The sequence below is a fragment of the Delphinus delphis genome, chromosome X, assembly GCF_949987515.2.
Source record: "Delphinus delphis chromosome X, mDelDel1.2, whole genome shotgun sequence".
In the NCBI taxonomy this organism is placed as follows: Eukaryota; Metazoa; Chordata; class Mammalia; order Artiodactyla; family Delphinidae; genus Delphinus; species Delphinus delphis.
In genome coordinates, this window is record NC_082704.1 from 14480029 (window position 1) to 14504731 (window position 24703).

The following is a 24703-nucleotide window of genomic DNA, read 5'->3' on the forward strand; positions in this document are numbered from 1 at the left end:
CGTGCCCGGGCCGCCCGGCCAGGTCTTCCGAGAAAGGGAAGAAGGGTATATGTGGGCCGTGTCCGCATCTCCCAAGCTTGCTGGGCTGTCAGCGAAGGTGCGACTGGGAGGAACCGCGAGCATGGCCTTTCTAGCGAGCGCCCATTTTTGGGGGGAGGGCAGGAAGGCTGGAGCTGGTTCTCCCCGCCTCGGCGAACTGGCGCCCCACATCCTAGCTGGTGCCTCTGGAATTTGCCACCCTCGCTCGCACGTACGTGCCAGAATTTCAGCCTCAGCTGGACCGCGGCTCCGGCCATTCTTTCCCCAACCTGCCCTCACGCCCTCCTTTCCGCAGCCTGGGTTCCCGAGGCTCGCGGGCCCAAGTGCAGGCAAAGTTGAGGACAGATCTCCGAATCCGCAGTGGCAGGTAAAGACACACGGAGGGAAACTTTTGAGTAGGCAGGAGGGTCCCCCAAATGAGGAGGACTGAGGCTTTTCCTTCAAAACAGCGTCTCTTCTCTAGGCTGGCGAAATCGTTTCCAAAACCGGGCCGCTGGCCCGGGGAGCAGGAGTCCAAAGATGATTTAACTCCTCCCCTTCTCAAACTCATCTGCCTTCTTGACAGGCTGGACCCTGAAGGGGAGATGATTTTAGGTGGAGGAAAGTTTCTGAACGCTTGCCTTTTGTTCTGCACAATCAGGTCGTGTTGTAAGGGCATACTTTAGCCTCCCCTGAGCGCTGCCGCTGTCAACAGATGAATATTAATGGCCTCGTGTGATTGACTGTCCCACGGTTGGAGTCCTAAAAGCCTGCCTTAGAATCCAATTAGGACAAGTTGCTACACTGGCAATGCAGGCAAGAAGAGTCGGCTTCAAACAGGTTTATTTATCAGAGGTGCGCTCTAAGAAACGGCTGGCTGTATTCACAAACCGTAAGACGTTTGTGGCCTCCGGTGTCTCTTCGCCACCCAGGCATCCAGCGAGGCGCGCGTCCCGCGTTTCCGAGGGATCGGGGAGCAGCCCTCGCCAAAACTTGGCTCGTGGCTCTCAACAAGTCGGGGAGGCGGGCCTGATGGTTGGGCCAAGTTGTGAATGCGATGCGCGCCCTGTGGGCGCTGCCGGCGAGCGTTCACTAGCGGGAGGTTACCTAGGCAGCCAGCGCGCCCTCAGCCTTTTCTTTAGGTGGATGAAAAGAGCCGAGCGAGCCTGCTGTTTAGTTGCAAAGGTAATTGCTCACCCTTTTTGGTGACTGAAATGCGTTTGCGCATATGTTAAATATTGCTTTGCAGGATTTCGCTCTAAGGAAGGGTAGAACTACCTCTCCCTCTGTTAAGTGTTAATAACGTACCACGTGGGCGTGTGCAGGAGCCGTAAGGGGCAACCTATGAATCAGCTCCACAGAGCTGCAACAGCAGGCGAATCTCTCTCTCCCCTCGAAGTGCCCTGGTAATTAGCTTGGTAAGGCCAGAGAACATGCTTTTGTTGGTAATGTAAAAATTTGTCCTCACAGGAGGAGCCCCCCCACAAGATGAATGGATCCAGGGTTGGAGTGGGGGCCACACTGGGCGGGTTTGAAGCCAAGGGGTGAAGACTGTGCTTAAAAGAGGAAAAAGACCAGAGGGAATGCACAGATACTCATTTAGCAACCCCCCTCTACACAGGCTCAAGCAGGAGCTCACCCTCCCTTGCCCTCCCCCAGCTCTCTGGCTGCCTGCCTCTTTGCAGCATCTGTATAAAAGTATTGGGAGGGCCCACACACTGTGTGTATGAGATATGGCCTGGGCTCCCTCCTTCCAAGCTCCCTTACTCCTGGCCTAAGGATGGCCATGTTACATACAGAGAGCAGGGACTCGTAATGGAGATTTTTCATTTTCCTCAAGTACTTCCCAAACTCTATAGGGAAAAATCCCTTTCCGAGGGTCTTTACCGTATAAACCCAACATTCCCTACTTCACTTCTGTTTCACAAACATATGCCCTGTTGAGCACCTTCTACGTGGCAGGCACTGTTCTGACTCACCCTGGAGCAAAGCCAAATTTCAAACATGGTGATACCCACACAGCTACCATATAGCCTGGATTTTCTGGGACGGTGCAGATTTCCAGTGCTCTGTCCTGGCATGAAACCACGTGTCCTGAATTTTAGTTGGACAAATACGGTCACTGTAGATATGGAAAGCATGGTAAAAATCCTAATGTCCGTGTGTGGAAAGAGCTCATCAGTATTTCAGAGAAGAGACGATAATGGCCGACTAAATACAATGGCAAGTGCATAATTTCAAAGTGAATAAATGTGTGATTTGCTGCTGTCGTTCAGTGGTTGGAAATTGAAAGAGAGCTGCAAATTATTTGATAGTTATGAACCGTCGTGATGACCGCTTGACTTTTCTTTCCCATCTCTATTTTAAGCCGTGTTCATTTCTTCTGCTCCACTATATTAACTGCATTAAAGCTTTCTTTGTCCCAGATAAAACGAGATTTGGTCACAGTAAGGAGAAATCCTCAAGAATGTCTTGTCTCACTTAGGGGGAGCATGGGATTGACTGTTAACTTAGGCCATTAGCAGAATTGGGTTAGAGTGGATAAGGTACATTTCTTATGCTAATATGGATGAGACTAAATGGCATTTGAAATCAGCAGGCCTAAAAAATAAATCACTGGTGCTGAAGGACTACACTAGACTTCCACAAAGCTGATCTAAAGCCTTACGATCTCACGTTCCCATTTCTTTCAGTGTTCAAAGGCACAGGATAGCAACTCTAAATAGCATGCCCCCCAAATCCATAGATCTTTTCGTACCCCACTCTTTTTTTTCCTAAGGATTTGTAACTTGGAAAGCACCACAGATGGAAACCAGGCACACAGAGTTAGCATTTGGCAGAAAAATCCATATAACTGACTTTCAGTGCAGCTCTTTTGCCCTTATTTAATTTAGAAAAATTCAGAAAAAAGCCAATGAGCTCATAAGTCTAGATGTTTATTTTGTTTTGCTTAACCTACCCACAGGCGCAATCAGGAATGGATACAATTTTAGGCGAGGAAAGTGAGCTAGTAATCAGACAACGATGTTTCCAGTTGTCTCAAGGGAATGTTACAGAAGTCTGAAAAAAAACTCCTCTAAACAAAAATCAAGTGTAATTCACTTTATGAATGCCATACACCACTTTTGTAGGGGTGGTGGTGAAGGGGACGATGGGAATGAGAAAATCAAACAAACCGTGGTAGTGTTGCAACTCCCCAAAGACTGAGGAATCTTGCCTTAGAGGGCCTTGGAAAGTGCAAGAACCAATCCAGGAGGCCAAATGCCCGAATGGGTAAAAGGCAGCCTTGAAAAGCCAAAACTGACTTGGACTTTCTCAAATAGATGAAACAACATCAAAATAAAAATCAACGTTCTCGAAAAGAGAGTTTGGTATTCGTTGTTGTTGCTTTAGAGTATGAGAACTAGTAACCTCCTCCGGGTTACCAGCTGCGGTTCCCCAATTAACTGGAAGCAGTTAGTGGTCCTAAAGTCAGGAGAGAAGAGTGAGGTGTGGGAGGGGTTTCTCTCCTCTGAGATTGCACTGGACAGTTGAGTGAGCAGGTGATTTGTTCAAACTTTGAAAAAGTTGTATCACCATGTGCTAACTTGGAATAGTTTAGAGAACTCTCTCAAATGTGGTCTGAATATATTTATTACGCTAATCCTGGTGATCGGTAACGGGATGTTCTCAGAGGGAAGCATCGATCCGATTGAGGAGACGGCTGATGGTCGGTGGAGCGCCTTGGCCTGAAAGGAGTCTCAGACTGCCTGCCGCTTGGCAGGCTCTGTGTTAGGTTTTGGGGGTGCCGAGAGGAGTAAGACATAGTCCCTTTTGTCAAGGCGCTCACAGTCTAGTGGGGGAGCATACAAGTAAACAGGCTTCTCAGGAAACTTGTGGGATTAAATAGGGTGAAAAGGGCTAGAAAATACCTCCAGGAAATTGGCTGAAATGGTCACAATAGCCAGCCTGGGCAAGGGAAAAGAACTGACGAGATGAAGTGGGAGATAGGGAGAGGTCGCTTAATAGGGCCGCCATCTTAAAAAGTTTTCTTAATTCTTGGAGCAAATTCTGTTCGTAAGCATTAGGAAATACAAGCATAAGAGGATTTTGATGGATGCTAGATGACACAGATGGTGTCAGTTTTGCAATGTGTTTTTTTTTTTCTTATGGGCTGGTAGGTTGTATCCAATATTTTGATGCAATATTTTTGAGCATTCTGCTGCTTCCATCTTTGGAGTTGCAATGTTTGCTGTTCACTGTAGCCTAGAAAAAGGCAGCTTATTACCAACCTGGGAGAAAAGAGGTCTGGATTTGTCTGATGTGAGACAAGGCAGAAAATACGTTCTCCTTAAATGGCAGTTATCAATAGGACCACGCCAACTGTAGTGTTTGATGCATATACAAAAGCATGGTTCTTAAGAGGTATCTTATTACTCATTTCTAAGAAAATTGAAGATAATCACTTATAACTTGTGCACACGATACATCATTTGGAAAGAATTTCACTGGGGATCATATTGCTCAACTGAAAAGTTCTGGCATGCTGAATTTGTACATTTTTGTGAATGCTTCCTTTTACTCTGATCTCTCGCTTTTTTTCTGCATATGGTTATTTGTATGTTTTAGATTATAAGCTCCTTAAAGGGAAAGCACTGTATTTGATGCAGTGTTGAGCACAATGCTAAGAGTACCGTAGAGCATTTAGTAAATAATTGATAATAGAATTTCTAGATCGTTATGTATTCTTCTATGAAACTCTCAAATACTTTCTTAAGCTAGATCTCATCTTACTTATTTTAAAAGTCTAAGTCCAGATTTTTATGAGACATTATTGGGGTATGTGGACAAACTTTTCAAGCTGCATATATTTTGACCGGAGACTGGTTCGGGCTTACCTCAGTTAGCTGGCGACTCTTACCATCAGGCAGTGTTTATGAATGTTGAGTACCCAGAGAACACATTGAAATTAGCAACATTGTTATGACTGCCCTAGTATCGTTAAAGATCACCAATTATAGCACATAAATTGTAAGACATCTCTTAAATCAAACTCTCTTTGATTTAATGTCAGCTAGACCTTTCTCACTAATGTTGACATTACCATATTTGGGAGTTGAGCTGTGACACATGCATGGACCTGTTGATGTACCTCACAGGTTTCTGTAACCTGGGATCAGAATTTGTGCACAGGCTCAATTCCAGAGACCATACCCGGAGCCAGCATCTCTTCAGCCCTAGCTGAGCTTCTAAGCAGGTTCGATGTTTTTGGTAATCTAGGGTCTAATGGAAAGTGTGGGCAGAAAAATCCCCCAGTCATCTGCCCATATTTAGCAAATTGTCAGGCTTGAAACAGGATCCCCAGCACTCCATTAAGAAATGAGCATCAGAAAATAGTGTCCAAGTCGTGGGCCCCGGACTGGCTTTAGAGACAGCATAAAGTAATGGGAATTTATCTTCTGAAACGTAATGACAGGAACACTGCGATTCACAAAGCAACCCGAAGGTGAGCATATCAGCAGAGAAAATGTGCATTTTGAAATGCTGTGTGTGAGGGGAAAACGCTCACTGGGACCTTATAGTCTCACTTGAATACCTTGTTGAATATACAAAGTAAAGTATTAGTTCTCTTCTTCGAATTAGGCCAATGAAATATTAATTATCCAAGTGCTAATTATTAGGAATACTTGTTTGCCATTTTTAAACAAAAATGAATCCGCATTGATTAACAAGGAAGGTACTTTCACTTTTGCCTCTGTGTGTGTGTAGCTACATAAAGCCTTATTTGAGAGTTTGTATTTTTTCTCATGAGGAAAAAGGAGTCAATGTTAGGACCCAAATGCTTTGCTAGTGTTCTGAACAGTTAATTATGCCTAGTAGCTGAAATTGTATTTATATGCTAGATTAGTAAATCTACTAAGCTCTTTGAAGTATACTTAATAGGCTTATATTGATAAATAATTGATAGGAAGAGAGATAAAATACTAGTGAAAGTGGCAGTAAAAAGGAACAGAGAAGTTAAAGCCATTATAAATGAAATTTCCACACACTGTATTCCAGCCATTCACCTGAAAGATGTACATTTCTCAGAAGTGATGATTTTGAGAGTATTCTGTATTTTTCAAAATTTCCACAATGAAGCATGCATTTATTTCTTATAAATTCAGCAAACTTTTAGAGTAGAATTTTAACTGGCCTTTTGACTCTGCCTTTTGAATATAAGTTTATTACTGGAAAATTAGAAATCCTTATTATGGTATCTTTAAGGTATGTGTTTGTGATCATCTGTACCTCCCTACTAGACTGTGATCTCCTCAAGGTTATAGGGGCTGTATTTTATGTATCTTTGTATCGTCAGTGTCTAGCATAGTGCATAGTACAAATAATAGGTACCCCATAAATATTTGTAGGCTAAATGAATGAATGGAATTATAAATGTAACCATAAAATTTCCGTAAAACCAGTATTTAAGTCGTTGCTTCCTTTTTACCAATATACTAAGGTTTCTAAAAAAGTAACTACTTTTTCAGGTCAAAAATCCATTTGTTGTCTATGGGTAAGTGATAAAGGACATTGACTTAATTCATTTGGCTGTACTATAACTCCCTGGAAAAAGTAGACTAGCCAAGTCTTACAAGAGGTAAGTAGCTTGTGCTTGTTTACAAGGTTATTTTAAGTAGTATAAAAATAAATATATTTACGTATACGTAAATGCATATATTTATTTTCACTTTACAGATCTGTGGTATTTAGTGTGAAAATAATGCAACTGGTTACAGAAGCATACACTAAATGTATATAAGTTTTCCCTCAGTGTTTGGTGTTTCTTACCTATAACATCAAACTTCATAAATGTACGTGGAAAAGGACATAATCCAAAGTGGGTTTCAGCCATGGGAATTTTATTGGAGTAGTCTAAAGGGCCTCCTGAGAGTCCTCTTAATTTCTGTATGCATTAGGGCATACTTTCAAAATTGGCTAGCAATGACCCATCGGGAGTTCTTTCAGATACAGGCCCAAGTAGGAAAGAGGGGAAAAGAGAAAGAAATGATGATCATTTAAAAATAATGTTAGAATTCTATTTGCGTAGTTTCCTTCTTAATTACGGTTCTCTTCCCTCTCTCCCACACTCTGCATAATACATACTTCCAGTATGTGTTCTGGCATCCTGGGATTCTCCATTGCTCTTTGTCAGATTTTGGTCTGGATGATTGAAGCTGAGGGAAACGTGGTGAAGAGAGGAAGAGTTAGGGTGATGGATACAGGGAGTAGGTTAAGAGCCCTCATTCTGGTATATATCAGAAAGTTAACTGGCACATAACAGACGGAAAGGATTGGAAAACATTTGAACGTGGAAATTATCATGTGTGCAGAGATAATACAGAGATATGCCCTAATTGCATTCGGTTCCCAGAATTACCTTATTTATACTTCTTACTTAGTATCCATGTTTTTTGAAGTCCATAGTTTATTCATAGCCTCTGACAGACCCTATGCCCATTGAATGTAGGAGCCATGTTTGATTGTCATGGTATCCTCTAGAGTGGCGAGTAGAGTGCCTTGTACAGAGTTATTATTAAAGGTTGGAATGACTATAAGAATAAATACCTAAAGACATATTCTAGAGGACTTGATCACTGTCAAATGAGGTCCTAGGATGGCATATACCTAGAGAATGACTGATTCTCTGAATGTATCATTTTCTGAACTGATCTGCAGCAGAGACTGAGGAAGGGGGGTGGTGAAGTTGAAGCATATTTCTCTATTCTCTGTGGCCCTGGGAGCCTTGTTGCCCCTCTTTCAAAACTAAAGTTTGAGGAGGAAGTGACAAGTAGAGAGAGATTTTAGCTGCAGCTTTATCTAAATGTGGTATTTGCATATGTTTTACATATATATTCATAGATTATACATATGTATGAATATATATTTCTATTATTTTGATAGCAACAATTAGTAATTATGTGTTATTTAAACTGTTTGAAAGTTGTGAATTGCTACTCTTAGCAGTGGGTGGTCTTTCACAATCATACCCTACATTTGTGTCATGAAAGCTTTGCTTTTATATATCTTATGTACAAACAATGCAACCACTCGAAGTGTCTGCAGGTTCTGAGTGCCACAGATCTGCTTGGTTCCACACACACACACACACACACATATTTGTATACTCATACATACACACATATAAAATATCCCTACAACTGTACCCCCTTAATAATCTAGAGAATAAGCCTAACCTACACTGGGAAGAACTGGGGGGTACAGCTTTTCAGAGCCCGAGTAAACCATTTTCAGTTGGATTGGCCCCAAATTGTTGCAGAGCTAATTGCCACTGATATCATAGAGCTACTGCTCATTTATAAAGTTCCATCATTTCCCTAAGTACAGAGGTGTGATCCTTGTTGAAGTAGTGATGGTTAACCCATACTGTGAATTTGGTTCATTTTGGAGAACTACTTCTAGCACTGGCTAGATTGCGTGTTGAGCTCCGTAGAAATGAGACTGTGACCCAAGAGGCACTTCAAGTTAGGTTTCATGGAGTGATTTTATTGGGGAACCACATTTAACTGTTTTGGAAAACAGATGGAAATTGTCAGAAAATGAACCTACTAATAATGAACTTTATATGCTATCTCTGCATAAATATTTAAAAGTTTTCCATTCATTCTTTGCTTCAACCAACATTTATTGAGCACTGATTCTATGCCAGGTACTGAGCTGATGAATAAGATAAACCATTGCTTAGGGAGGGACCCAGTAAGGAAAACCATGGATGTCAAGGCAGCATGATGAGCTGGGTGCCCAGTGGGGATCTGGGTGCTGCTGAGCTATGGAAGAGGGTGCCTAGTTGCCTTAAGTGGGCTGTCCTGTACGGTATGTGCAAAGGTACAGATTTAAGAGACAAAATGACATATGTGTTGTATTGGACTAGTTTGGCTTGTTTGGAGTACAGATGTGGGGAAAGTAGAGGAAAGATGAAAAAGAAAAGTAGGTAGGAGATGCTGAGGAGTTTTGTTGGACTGTATCCAAGGCTGGTGAGGAGCCATGAAAACATTTTAAGAAGAGGAAACGCTACTTAGGATGGAGGATAAGTGGGGAGTGAGTGGTGGCAGGGAGTTTTAATAATACACGTGAAAAGCCAGGGCAGTAACTAGGACAATAAAAGATAAAGTTGAGAGAATAGAGGAAGTAGAGTAGACATGACTTGGTGACTGGTTATGAGGACAGAAGGGAGAGTCTAGACCTTCTAGTTTTGCGGGGTGGTGAGGCTACAGCAGATAATAGGTGCTCAGTAAATATTTGTTGAATAAATGAGTGAAACACAGGAGGAACATATTTTTGAGGGGTGAAATAATGAGTTTGATTTTCAACAGGTTGAGTTTGAGGGGTCCTTTGATCATTGAGGCAGAAATGTCTGGTAGGTAGTTGGGGTTGTGTGTTGGATAATAGAAGAGAGAGCAGTCAGGGCTGGAGATAACATATTTGGACATTGTCAGCATGTAGATGGTAATTGAAAACTGGGGATAGATGAGATCACTGGGAAAGAGTGTATATACTCTTCTGGAGTTCAGGAGAAGCATAGTTGGGACTCATCGACATATAGGCTCAAGTTGGAAGTCATGGGTGTGGATGATATTTTCCAGGCTTTTGCATGTGACATGTCTTAAAATGTGTTTTGCCAACATCTGGCGAGATTTTTTAAAAACTGCCAAAGACTTTAAGAACTCTTTTGATTAAAAGTATGAGTATATGTTGTCATAGTCCAAGACTTTGCAAATAAGATAATGTACTCCAACACACACACACACACACACACACACACACACACACCCCACACATACTTCTGTGTAGAAAAATACATTAGAATCAACGGATCAGATTTCTATTATTTTTGATAGCAATAATTAATAATTATGTGTGTCATTTAAACTGTTTGAAAGTCGTTGTTACTCTTAGCAGTGGGTGGTCTTTCACAATCATACATTACATTTATGTCTGGAAAGCCTTGTTTTTATATATCTTATGTGCAAACAATGCAGCCACTCATAAAGTGTCTGCAGGTTCTGAGTTCCACAGATCGGCTTGGTTCCAACATGTAGGCCCCTCTGGCTCTCCCCCTTTGGAGAAAGAATGCTGTAATACTGTGTAGCTTTGGAGCTCTGGTCTCTATTCCATTTCAGACTGGGCCATGCTGGCTAGCCTTTGAAACATGTGGTTCCAAGCAAATACTAGGAATACTTGTGTAATTGGGCTGATCTTTACTTAAGTGTCTATGGGGATGTGATATTTTTTTTTTGGTTGGTTGGGGGAGAGGATTGTATAATTTTCTGTTTCTCTGGCATAATGGTTTCTTTAATTTCCCTGTTCACGAGTTTACCTTCATCAGGGTATCTATTTTCATTCAACATAAGCTTGAAACTCCTTGTTCTTAGGTAGATTTTTTGAGGCTACTTTTAGGTTGATGGAATAGTTTGGAAGGGCCACAAGTGAAGAGCATGAAAACTACAATTTACTGAGTGCCTACTACGTGTCAGTTGTTTTATATTTAATCTCTCATGTAATCTACACAGCAAAGCTGAAAGGTAGGTGATGTCATGTCCGTTTCACAGATGAAGAAATTGAGGCCCAGAAAGGTTTACTTTCCCAAAGGTTGTGTAAGTGGTGGAGCCAGGATTTATTATACATCCAGATTTGTCTCACTCCATAGCTCATGCTCTTTCCAGTGTACACACTGGATTACGAGGGGAAGGAATATGGTCTGGATATAAAGTCTTTGACTTAAATTCCCACACTCCTTTGACTTTTGGGATATTGTACACGCTGGGTTCCCCTCCTATTTGTAAAACTGATTCTTTCTTTGCTTGTTTACGCTCTTCCTCCCACCCTTTATTAGATGCAAGTGTTCCAGTGGCGTTTGTCCTTTGCCCTTTCTGTTCTCTCTGTTCATTCCCACAGCCATTCCCATGACTTCATTATCTTCGCTGCTTGAATGACTCCTCCATCTCTTCCCAACCTGACCTCTTCCTTGCTGTCCAGTTCGGTATTTCCCGGTTTCCTGCTAGATATCTCCATCCAGAAGTCCTGCCAGCACTTCACTTTCAACACAGTAAAAAATGAGTCCATCATTTTCTTTTCCTATCTGCACAAACCGGCCTCTCTCCAACATTCTGTATTTCTGGTGATAGCATCTCTGCTTGGGACCCAACTTGAAACCTTGAAATCATCTTTGACTTTTCTTTTTACACATCTCACATCCAAATTAAATGGCCAAGTCCTGCGAGTCTCCCTCCATCATGCCTCTCACTCTTATCCTGTTGACATGTGTGCCCTCTATTTAAGCGTAACAGGCTGGCACTCGTTGCTGAAAGGACCCTGTAGTTGTCTGTCTCCCAGCCTCTGCTTACAGACCACCTGACTGTCTTCCTCTCATCAGTGCCTGCTGCCGTCTTACCCACTTTTCAAGGTGTCAGTACAATGTCATCTTCTTCATGAATCACTTCATGTTTCCCCATGACTAGATGTGATCCTTTCTCCCTTTGAACCCTGCTATCAGTGAACTTCTCCCATGGCCTTGGTTCTCCTTTGCTCTCGTAATTATTTATGTACTTTTCTCTTCTTACTAGAGCCTTGCTCGTTAAAGTGTGGCCCATGTACCAGCAGCATCAGCAGCATCTGGGAGCTGATAAGAAATGCAGAATCTTGGTTCAATCCGGGGTTTCGGCACCAAAAAAAAAAAAAAGCAGAATCTCAGATGCCATCCCAGATCTACTGAATCCGAATTTGTATTTTTTAACAGCATTCCCCAGGTGATTTGTAGGCAAATGTAAACCCCTTGTGGGTAAGAACCTTGCACACTGAAGAGAGGGTCTTGCTTGTAATAGATCATTGTTCTTTTGATTTCTCAAGTTTGTGCTGTGCCTCAGCTGTTTATTCATTGATGGGGATGGGTGGAGTCGGGGAGGATGGGAGGAGGGGGAAGGAGAGAGAGAGATTCAGAGTGTTGGGGGGAGAGGGAGAGAAGGAAGGAGCATAAGAAAGTGAGAATGGGTGGGCTAGAGAGAGCCTACGGGATCTTTGCTCATTTGCTAATAACTTCGTGACAGTTTGAAAAACAGTCTTTGCTCCCCTAGATGGATAGAACCTCTAGTCTAGGCCTTGGCTTAATTTAATGTGGCCAGAGGCACATACGACTTGAGATCATTTTGCTCTTACCCTAGGGAACTATTGGTTTCCCACGTCCTCTTTTACTGGCATTCTGAGGTGTGTCTTCTCTGGCCACCCCCAGAAGTCAGAGTGGAGCTCCCGAGGAGTTTCAGAGAGCCATGGGAGAACTGTGCTGAGTGTTTCAAATAGTCCCTTCTGTTTTCAGAAACAGATTTTCTGCTTTGTCTTCAAACTTCAAAGTCTATTTCTGAAATAAAGGTTTATTTCCCCCCATGGAATTCTGAAGGTTTTATACAAGTGTTAATTTCGAAAACCCAAGTCATTTCTTGCCTTTGAAACTTCAGTACTGTGGGTCAATTTAATAACATTGCCTGAAGGTTCTTTTGGCCTTCAAAAGCTGTCAGATTGCCTTTTTGTTCTTTGAGAGAGTAAGGTTGCCTCATTCGCAAAGCCTGAAGGTGATATTGGAACCAACATTTATTCAGTCATTTGTAGTCTTCCCCCACCCCTCAACAATATCCAGTTTTATTTTCAAGTTAGGTCCTAGTGGCCATGAGATGTTTTACCAACTAACAATTTTGGGCAAATTCCCCAAAAGCTCATCAACATTTCATAGAGTGGTGATAAGAAGTGTAGCCCAAGTTACTCTGATGCCCACGGTAAGGGGAAGAGTGGGTCCCCCCTTCATCGTCTGTTGGCCTGCTCCCCGTCTTCCCTTTTCGCCTTCCTCTTTTCCACCCTCACACTCTCTCAAGTGGTTATAGTTTAGAACAGAAGGTGTTTTATGGTTTGTTATATTTATTGAATGCTTTTGTGTTTCTCATTCTCTTAAAAAAATAGATGAGTGGAATGTTTTATATTTTCCTCTCTATTTTAAGTTGTGTTTCCTTTTCCTATAGGTCCTGATTTCCTTTTCTCCCCTCTCTTCCCCCATCTTCCCCTGCCTTCTCCACATCCGCTTGCCCTCAGTGATCCTGGAGAGAAAACAGGCTTTGCATTTCTGCCCACATATTTGGGTACCTGGTTACTTCTCTTGGGATATTGTGAAATTCAATTCCTTAGTTTGGAAATGAAGAGGTCTAAAATATGCACTGATGCATTTACATTCCACTTTCTAAGAACTCTGAGTATTTAAAAGGCTTTTTGTACAGATAGGACAAGGCTAAATATATCTGACTTGAATACCTCAGATCCTTGCAATGTAGCTTACATTCTCTCTCACTTTGTCATAATTCTCAATGAATGCAAATTGCATCTCTGTTCTTAGAAATCTCTTTTCTTACACTGAATGCCTTTCCTTTTTCTAAAGATAAGGGAGCCCCTTTGAAAGACTGCTACTGTGGGGTAGAACTGACACCTACCTTGTAGGCTAACCAAATTGTAGCCTGCTTTTCCCTGATGAAATTATCACGTTTCAGAACATTGTTTCATTTGTAGGATTTTAGTGTCCTAGTTTCAAATTTGACTACAGGTTAGAGAGTGTATTCCAGTTGGAGTATTCCTTGGTATTTTTTTCTTTGTGTTTACACTTTGGGGATCTTTGGTTTGTCCTGTATCTATTATCTCTTCCAAGCTTGGCCAAGGTTGTTAGGTTATGCAGTTATGTATAAATATTTAACAAGATAAGTTAGACAAAATGTGCTTAAAGATACTTTAGCCCCTCCATCCCCCCACCTCCTCACTGCCCGGGCCCCAGCTCAGTTTTTGTGTGGACTCACAGATGGTTGCTTTATCTCAGATGTTTAGATTTGGAGGACATTCCTTTGCACTTTGCTTGATGGACACAGTGAAATGGAAGCTTTTCAGTCAATCTTGCCTACCAAAATGGTAGCACCAGTAACAGATAACATTAGCCTCCTCTTCCTTTTTTTTTTTTTCTGACCAGTTACCCAAACTCCCCTAAGCCAGAGCGTTTTAAGTATGAGATTGTGTGTTTTTTAAGAAAATATTTTGGATAAAGGCTAATGTTCTCAAGTCAGGAATAACAATTAGTACCATTCATTAATCAGGGGCATGTTTTGACTTTGAGTCCTGGCTAGGAAATATAAACTGTGAAAGTCACACGTATATATGAACCTCAGGCAAATTTATGACTTGTCAGCCTTTTAAGGTTAAATTCTTAACCCCAAATTGGGGCTGGCTTTATATGTGGAGTTTGGCACATTCCTCTGGGCCACTGAACAGCCCCCTCCCTGAGCCCTTTGCTTAACAGCAGCTAATGGCCTAATGAGCAAGAAGGATTTCTGCCTCTTATCAGCTGCCTAAACAGCAACAGGAAGGCTGATATACAGAGTGTAGGTCAAAACCTGAGTTCTTGAACCAAAAAACTACAGGGTCAGTTGAAAACTCTGGATACGTGGCATCTCTGTAGTCATCAATACCAGTCAGGAAAGGAACTGGACACTTGAGTTCAAACAAATAGTAATAGTTGTCCAAAGTATGAACAGTCTCATTAATTTTGCTAGTAGTTTTTTCCTTCTTTGTTTAGCTCTTCTATAAATAGCCTTCATATAGTCTTTAATGAGCTTTTGGTTTGTGCCTGGAGGTTGTTATGGTCATGTGGCCAGAGTGTCTGATTGTCAGATGGTGATGATGGAGGCAAGGGTATTTATGTTCTGGCCCAGATTTTGGAAGGGGCTGCCAAATAAACGTAAATAGATATCTACTACTACTTTTATTTCTTTTTAAACTGAGTTTTTGAATAAATATGCGCTCACTCGCATGGAGTCAGAGAAACCTTGGTGCTTCTTCCTACTCTACTCAGACCTTTAGAGTCATTGCTTGTTTCTTAGATCCACTCGGAATCCAGGCCCAGACTCGCATAGAATAAATAAATATTTTAGGGTATTCTGTGCCCAATCATAGTGAAAGCCCCTTGACTTTCATCTTCTGCATTTGCATTTTTTTCAGAGACAATAATGCAAACATTTTTTTCAGATTCTGTTCTGTTATTGAAAATCCTATTTACATAAACAGGCATTGTTGTGGCTTAGGGAAGAATGTGGGGTCCCATTCCTTAGCTCCTTGTATATCTTTGCTAAGGCTTGTCTAAATAGAAGTAATGACGCTTTAGTCTAAGCAGCTTTTCTCATTTAGGTAAGCAGGGCGGTTTGAAATTTCAGTTTACTCGATAATTGAGTTTCTTCTTAATTATTTCAGGCATGCAGGTTGCTCTCTTGATAGTAAAGACCCTAAAAATCTAGTAATCTCCTCAGGCATCCATTTGGTAATAAAATCCTGTGCATTTTCAGGGGTTAATTTTCATGACAATTGTGCACCCCTCCCTACCCTCAACCCAACCTCCACCCTTGGAAAAATTCTGCTATCTTTTAGGGTTTTGGTCTCACATTTGCAAAAATACACTTAAAACTATATATAAGGATGATGCTGGAATTACTGGATCTAGAGAAAACTTAAATGTATTCAGATTCATGCTCATTACACAACTTTCATTTAGGGTTTTTAATAGCCGTGTCATATTTCTCAGAAAATCATCTGCCCGGCTTTGCCAGGCTTGGTTTTCTGCCCTGAATGAAAAACTGAAGATCAGCAAAAGCGGAGCCTAACTATCCCCTATTCTATCCTTTTTCACAACAACAACAAAACAAACAAACAAAACAAAACAAAAAACAAAGAAAGAAAGAAAAAGAAAAGAAAAAGAAAAAAAATCTCAGAGGTCATCTGGTATAGAGTGAGGTGGGGAAAAACGTTAAAAAAACCCCAAACAACTCAAGCTGCCTTCACATCTGCTAGTCATTCCCACTGCTGTGAGTTCAATTCAGCAAGTTTTTATTGAGCACCTGTGGTGGGGGCAGTGCTAATAATCATTAACATTTATTGAGCCAGGCGCTATGCTGAGCCCTTTATGGGCAACATCCCATTTAATCCTCACAATAGAACTACCAGGTGGGTGTTATTATTTCTCCCATTTTACAGATGAGAAAACCGAGGTTTACAGAAGTTTAGTGACTTGTACAAGGTCAAATAGCCACAAAATGAATTAAATCCACTCAGTCTGGTTTCAGAACCATGTTCCTAATCACTACTCTTGTGGTGGGCTCAGCATTTCTGGGGATTACTTCTGAAACCAGTTTTGAGAACCCAGTATGTGTGAGATGCTGGGGATTCGAAGAAAAAAACTCCCCTCTCTCTGTCCTTGGTGGGGGAGGCAGACATGGAGACAGATGAGGACCATGCATGGAGGGTCTCCGTAACTGTTGAGGGTAAGGAGGAGGGCCTTGGAAGAGCGATGGCTTGAATCTGTGGGAATGCTGCGTCCCAAATGCAGCTCAGCAGCCTGGGGTCACGGGCATTTGATTTTCCCGTTCAGTGAAGGTTATCGTCTCTGAGTTGAACTGCCTCAGTGACTGCATCAAACTGTTTCCATCACTGCCCTAGTTGACTGTAGCCTCAGCTACCTTGAACCCCGCACTCCTTAGACATACATAGGCGGTCAGCATGGTTTTGGGAGAATTGGCTCCATGGTTCCCATGTCATTTCTACTTTATTTCAGTTCTTTCTTGAAAACAAGTAAAAGTTAAATGAGGCAGACATTCCCAAACGAAATTGCTGCAGTCTTGAGAGCTGGTGGCTTTCAGGAGGCAGGTCAGACTATACTACTAGCAGCCCACAGGGAGATCTGGATCTGGTGGCTTTCAGGAGGCAGGTCAGACTATAATACTAGCAGCCCACAGGGAGATCCTGGATCTGGTGGCTTTCAGGAGGCAGGTCAGACTATAATACTAGCAGCCCACAGGGAGATCCTGGATCCAGGCTTGGTTCTTTCAGCTTGATCTGGGGCCCTCCTGGCACTCCCTCTTGGAGCCCACGCTGGGCTCTGGAGAGCTCTGTATCTGAATCACCCCCAGCTTGACAGGAGAATGAAGTTACTATTAGAAATTTTTGAGTTTTTCGGTGAAATCATGGGAATGGAAGGCAAATCCCCAAATTACCTGTTTGGGTAATTTATTTTTGTTTTTCATGGCTCCCAAAGAAAGCAAGGAGGAAAAAAGTCACTACTGAGCATCATTGAAAACTCTTTTGTGTGTTGCATTAATGCAACTTAAAATTTCCTCAATTTTAGGAAACATTTGGTTCAGGGTAAAGTGAATTCACCAACGTGTGTGTGTGTGTGTCTGTGTGTGTTTGAAACCATATCCTTTAGTTTCCAATCTCAGCTTACCCAAAACTCCTTGTGCCTCCAAGTTTCTTATAGCTGCTTTGCAGTGGTTTGCTTGCCAATTCCCCTCCCATGCACTTTCTCCTTCATTAAATCTCTTCCACAGAAGGGGTTGCCACCAAGTCTAGACTTCAGTAACAGGCAGGAGGAGGGCCAATTAGTGAAGATTTTGATTCATATTACATGAGAGTGGGGGAGGAGAAGGAGGCGGAAAATCTGTTCTCCTCAGTCCTTCAGATACTCAAGTTCTAACACAACAGTATGATGAAGTTGTATAAAATTACTGGAGCATTTACACAGCTAGTCCCCAAGATGGCATAAATGCCACAGCACTAGAGCGTGTCAGTGTAGACACTCAGATCAGCTGAAGGATAGGACAAAGGAAAAGATCAATAACGTTGTTTCTCACTCAGGGATCAAGAGTGAGTGTTTGATTTTCTTTTGGTTGCATTTTGCTCAGGTGCAGTGTGTATGTTGTACTAACAAGGCAACCGACTCCTTTTTCCACAGGTCCCTATCATGGGGAAAGGGGAAAGATAAAATAGAGGGCACAGATTATTTACAGCAGCTGAGAAAGTAATTACAAGGTGCAATGGCTTGAAACTGAAATTTAGGTTAGCCATTAGAGCTGGGAGAAGCATCTTAACAGTAAGGGCAATTGGACGTCAGAAAGATTTGCCTGAGAGCTGGTTAAACAGCGTCTCCAGAAGTGCTGGAAGACTAGGGCAGGTGTAATGTGAAGAGAAACTCCTACCAAATTCAGGGTTGGGCTGGAGGCCCAGACTGATAGGCATATGCCATTGCTGCCCAGCTCTCTTTGTGATTATTTGATTGCTAATAGCTTAAAATGCTTTTTCTCATGTATACAAAATACACCTAATTTATCGGGCTTAAGAAAACAAACATTGTTTTTTGAATTTTGTTTTATTTTTTAAACAGCAGGTTCTCATTAGTTATCTGTTTTATACACATCAGTGTACACATGTCAATCCCAATCTCCCAATTCATCCCACCACCGCCCCCCCCCCCATCCCCGGCCCCGCTTTCCCCCCTTGGTGTCCATAAGTTGAAAACAAACACATTTGAGCAGTGAGAATGAGGCATTTGGATTAGTCTGAGCACCCTCCTAACAGACTTTCTGGAATATGAACCAAGGACTGAGGCAATGTTGTTATTTTTTTGCTTCTGCAAGACTTCCGTTTTATAGTATGGGACTATGCTGTTAAAGTAACATTTGGGCTTCATCAATATGACTTTCTCAAGGCTGAGCATAGATAAAATTTGGTTTTGGCCCCTTTGATCTTTTTGCAATCTTTCCCTTTGACATCGCCCCATGTCCCTATCCAGGTGTGCTGGGTTAACTCCCCCACCACACCCCCTCTTTCCTGTGCTCCAGGAAGCTCCCAGGTAAACTCTTTAGCCTTGAGGTATGAGGGAATGACTCAAGGAACGTTACGCTTTAAGACAACACCTGATGAAATTGCTTAACCAAGTAGTAAATCACCCACGATGAAACCTTTAGACATTACTAGGCAGGTACTTATAGGTGGGAGAGAGAGGGTGTACTAGTTTCCTAGGGCTGCCAGAACAAATGACCTGAAATTTGCTGGCTTAAAACAACTGAATTGATTAGCTCACAGTTCTGGAGGCCAGAAGTACAAAATCAAGGTGTCCGCAGGGCTGCATTCCCTCCAAGGGCTCTGGGAGAGTCCTTCCTGGCCTCTTCCGGCTTCTGTGGGCTCCAGGCCTTCCTCGGCTTGTGGCTGCATCATTCCAATGTCTGCCTCTGTCTCCACATGGCCTTCTGTTCTTCCTGTGTCTCTCCTCTGTGTGTCATTCATAAGGACATGTCATGGGATTTAGTATTATCCAGGATGACCTGTATTATCCAGGATGACCTCATCTTGAGATCCTTAATTTAATTACATCTGCAAGACCCTTTTTTTCCAAATAAGGTCACATTCACTGGTTCTAGGGGTTAGTACATGGACATAATCTTTTGGGGGGGCACCGTTCAGTCCACTACAGAAGAGAACTTTCTGGGCCTCTTGAATCATCCCAATTACCAGAGTTCTCTACTCTAAGGGGAACTTGTTCTAGGGAAGCAGGAAATGAAGGCATGTGTTTGGGAAACATTAAATAGGAGTTTAATTCTCACAACCACCTTGAGAGGTAGGTGTTATTGTTCCCGTTTTATGGATAAGGAAGCTGAGGCTCAGAGATTCAGTAACTTGCCTAAGATCACACAGCTGTTACGTGGTGAAGCTGGGATTCACAACCTGGTCTGATTCCAGAGTCCTTCCCTTTGCTATTGCGTGCCATCCATCAGGAAGCTGTCTGACATTAGTTGGCCTCTGGAGACAAAGGGGTATACAAAAGGGAATGTGGTTATTACATGGGGTGAAGCACTGAAAAGGCTGAGTCATTGGTCTTTGCCTTGGCCTCATATCCATGTTCATGTATAGCTATTGTCAAGTGCTATTGACAGAGCCTTCTTAGAAGGGCAGAGGCAGGTCTTTTGCTTCTTTTGTGTCCTCCCAATGCCTAGTCTAGAATGGGCTTAGTGACTATTGATTGACCTATAGTTGGAAGCAGACTCTCAGACCTGAAATTGTCTGCAGGGTCATCTAGTCAGGCCCAGATCTGAAAAGGTATTTGGTTGAGTCGCACAGCTGATTTGGTAGCAGAACAGATAATAACACTTTAGGGAAGGGTTCTTCCCCCCCCCCCCCCGCCATGTGATTTCATACACAGGGGAAATGGCCTAGCACTTAGATTGGGCCTAGGGTGTTGAAATTCTCAGCTATGCTTCAGGTCTGCGTATTTGAACATTGTATCTGAAGAATAAAAATTATACATCTCCTAAAAGATGGGATCTCCGCTACTTATCTGAGTAGAATAACAACTAGTGAAAGAGTGACTAGGGGGAGACAGGAAAATTGCCTTGGTTTAGTCCCTCTGGCAGAATTCTAAAAGATTCTTTATCCTGGAACTTCCCTGGTGGCACAGTGGTTAAGAATCCACCTGCCGATGCAGGGGACACGGGTTCGAGCCCTGGTCTGCGAAGATCCCACAGGCCCCGGAGCAACTAAGCCCGTGCACCACAACTACTGAGCCTGCGCTCTAGAGTCCGCGAGCCACAACTCCTGAGCCCGCGTGCCACAACTACTGAAGCCTGCACGCCTAGAGCCTGTGCTTCGCAACATGAGAAGCCACCGCCACGAGAAGCCCGTGCACCACAACGAAGAGTAGCCCCCTCTCGCCGCAACTAGAGAAAGCCCGCGTGCGGCAACGAAGACCCAATGCAGCCAAAAATAAATAAATAAAAAGATTCTTTATCCCAACTGGCATATCCTCCAACCCAATTTTGTTTTTATTAGGGTTTTTACCCTGTCTAAATAATGTGGGGGGGGGGTGCTGGAGGGAAGAGTAGAAGGGTGAAGAGGAGGTGAGAGAGAACTCCATTTTGGGCTCTGAGGATTCTTTAGTTTTCCTGGAATACTGTTCTTCTACGAGTTGCTCTATTAGCATCAATTAATCTGACCTGGTTCCTTTAAAACTGAACTCTCTTGAAGTTCTGGCATTGTTTCCAAGTCAAAGGGGAGGACATCAAGCCCAAACGTCAGCGAGCCCCTTGAGATACAAAGATAAGTCAGTCAAGGGTCTTTCCCTGAAGGAACTTAAATCTAGTGAAGATAAGGCATGCAAATGTAACCATGATGCAAGTTAGAGAGTGTGAGAAGTGTCTTTATAAAGGATGCAGAGTGCTATGGGAATTCAAAGGACAGAAAGCTTTTGGAGTGCATCTCTGCCCCCGCGAACACTCTCTCCTGTGAGAATCCAATCCACAGATAACTCAGAGTCAATTATACCTCAGGAAAGCTGGAAAAAAATGTAAAAAGACAACAAACAAAAAATAGCCAAAGATAACTAGGAATCCTCTGGTGGCGGGGCTCACATACTCCTCCTTATCCGGCCCCAGCTACTTTCCACAAGCTCGCTTTTCCCTCTAGCCTTACCAGGTTCCTTGGCAATGCCTGTATATGCCACCCACTTTCACACGCCTGTGTCTTTGCTCCGTTTTTATTTTTATTTTTATTTTTTTTTTTTTTGCGGTACGTGGGCCTCTCACTGTTGTGGCCTCTCCTGTTGCGGAGCACAGGCTCCGGACGCGCAGGCGCAGCGGCCATGGCTCACGGGCCCAGCTGCTCCGCGGCATGTGGGATCTTCCCGGACCGGGGCACGAACCCGTGTCCCCTGCATCGGCAGGCGGACTCTCAACCACTGCGCCACCAGGGAAGCCCTGCTCCGTTTTTAAGAAGGAGAACGATGTGATCAGATATGTACTTTAGCAACGTCTCTCTCCGGCTTCGGTGGAAGAGAGGGTAGAGGCAGGAAGGCCAGTTTAGAGGCTGTAATAGTTTTCCAAGTGAAAAGAGGTGAGGTGATGAGGCCAGGATGGAAAAAAGATGAATGATGAGGGACATTTAAAAAGCATAACCAGTAGGATTTAGTGACAGTTGGCTATAGGGGATGAAGGTGAATGAGGTGTCCAGAGTGACCTAGAAGTTTCTAGTTATTGATAGTTTGGGAGTCCATTTCCTGGACCAATCTGTGAACCCCAGGGCAGGGACTGTGTCCTGTTCGTTACTGTATTCCTTGGGTTGGGCAGAGACCCTAGCACAAAGTAGGCATTCTGTAAATGTTGTATGAATGAATTGTTCACCACTTTGGCAGGCTGAATGTAATCAGTGAATTTGTGTTCCCAGAGCACATGTTTGACTGCTGCTTGGGAATGTGGTCCAGAAAGAACCTCTTTGTGGGAGAGTGTAGTGATCTAGGGATTCAACCTTTACTGGGCATGAAATGATATGCAGTTAATTGACAGTTGGCAGTAGAGATAAAGGTAATTCGTTCTTTAATTCTCAGGCTTATCTCCAGGGTTGCTTTAAACTCCCAGTACTCCAGTGTGGTAGCAACATTTTGGCCTGCCTTTTACAGAGGCAGAGTCTGTCACGGCCCCAGGCATGATCTTTGCTTTAAAGTCTGAGCTCGTGATACCCAGGTGTGCCCTCTGCAAGGTCATGTTCTTTCAGGCTAAATAACAGAAGGGTAACCTTCATCTGGGTTCCCTAAGACGATTTCTTCCACCAGCAATCCTCACTTTCCCCACTGGTTTCAAATGCAGCCATTTCTTTCATCTGTATTCCTATCTTGATTAGTAAGAAATTAATGAGCATGTAAGATTTGATTTAGATAATGATTAATTAGGGGAAAAGGCACCGTTCTAATAGCAAGTCACTGTTATATGCTAAGGAAATTAGTTAATATTTCTGGATGGCAAATTGACTTGTCCTCTGTTAAAAAGAAAACCTTTTAGAAATGGTTGATACGTTATTTTTTCGTTCATTTGTAGAGCAACCTGCACTTAATCCTTTGGATAATTCTAATAGGCATCTATTATTTTCCCTATAAGTCATGAAGCAAACCAGTTTTGGATATCATTCATTCCTTTGTTTAATATTACTTTAATGATAATATTACATTATTATTTTTAGCACAGCATACTTTCGTTAGGAAAAAAGTCTGCCATTCATAAAGCAGACCTTGGCAATAAAATGTGTGAAATCATCATACACACACACACACACACACACACACACACACACACGTATATATATGGAAAGGATTTCAGTTTTCATTGTTACTGAGCCCTGACGATTTAGTCTCTTCTGTTGCTGTTTGAATATGTTCCATCTGCTTTTAGAAAAGTATAAGGATCAAGGTCTACATTAATACTTCTTCTGTTCTTTAGTGTGTTTTTAAATGTGATTTTTGACAATTTATAGTCATTAGCTAAAATTGCAGTGTAGTAAAATAACTAACATATAGAACATAATAAAGGTAATTGGAGAATCGGAGGGCTGGAAGTGACCTTGAGGGGTTATTTAGCTCATTTCCCAATTTCAAGCTGTAAGACTAATCTTCCTAAACAGCACCCTTCATCATATTATACCTCTGCTTGAGACTCAACAGTGGTTCTTTATCGTCCATGGAGTCAAGCCCATAGTCTTTTGTCTGCATTCAAGGCCCTTCACGCTCTGGCCCATCTTGCCTGATAAGCTAGCTATACCCCAGATTCTAGTTTCTCTCCAGGCAGGTTAATTTTGCCCCACTATTCCACAGGTGCCAAATGCATTTCGCCCATTGGCCTTCTCATCTTTTACCGTGTAGCTCAAGCCCTACCTCCTCCTGGAAGTCTTCTTTGACCCCTAGAGCCTCTGGTGAGCATGTACTTATCTAGCAAATGTTGTCTATAGTACATATTTGAAAATTCCACTTTATTGAAATATAATTTATAAATAATAAAGTACACTCATTTTGAGTGAAGAATTTACTGAGTTTTGACAACTTTATATACCCATGTAACTACCACCCCAATTAAAATATAGACTATTTCTGTCACCTCAGAAAATATACTGCATATTTTGTCACCTAACCATATATCAGCTTTTACTGTTCTCTAGCTATTTTTGTGTGTGAAAGTCTGGTCTCTTAGCATGAATTTGTTTTTTGTTTATTTTAATTTTACTTAACATATATTGAATATTTACCTTGTACCAAGTAAGCTAAGAGCTTTACATGCATAATCTCACTCAGTCCTTGCAACAACTCTGCAAGGTAAGTGGTATTGATAATAGGGACGAAAAGGCGTGTAAAGGTTACATAATCTACCCTTGGTTGCAAGCTAGTAAGTGGTGGGGCTAGGACTAAATTGTAAGCTACTTGACCAGAGGGACCATAAGTGTTTTGCCTACCATGATGCTGGCCTCCAGGCCGTTAATACTTACTGACTTGGAATAAAATCCAATAGAACAGATACAATTAAACAGCCTCATGTATAGTTTTCACTGTCCTCTTCCAATTAGGGACAGAGCTCAGGCCTGGAATGGGGTCTCCAAGTGAGTGTGGTGCACCTGTGACTGCATGGCAGAGAGGAACCGAAGTCCCAGTCCTGGTGGAGGTGGCTAAGGGAAACCAGAAGCAGCCTAAAATGTCAAGTCCTTGAATGGAGCCCAAAAGAGTCAGAACTAGGCCCAAAGGAGAGAGTCTGTGTTATAGGTCAAGAAGGCAAGGCCACAGGTAGCCAAACCTAAGAGATCCCCTTACACAAGAGTACACATCAGGAGGGAGCTTTCGGTGGACCCCTGTGATTCAGCTTCTGGAAGGGAAAGCAACTGGTAAGGGTGCCCAGCTTGAATACACATGGGAATAATCCTCCAGAGAAAGGCTTCCATAACTCAAATATCCCTTCTCAGTTGGAAGACCCAGAACTGGGCCCACTGTGCAAGCGAGACATTG

The 24703-nt window shown here is 42.6% G+C and overlaps 1 protein-coding gene across 1 annotated transcript in view; it reads left to right on the top strand.

The window, feature by feature from the left end:
• The window catches only part of GPC3 (glypican 3), a 444448-nt gene that overhangs the window by 470 nt on the left and 419275 nt on the right, over window positions 1–24703 (top strand). The gene's annotated exons all lie outside the window — the stretch shown is intronic.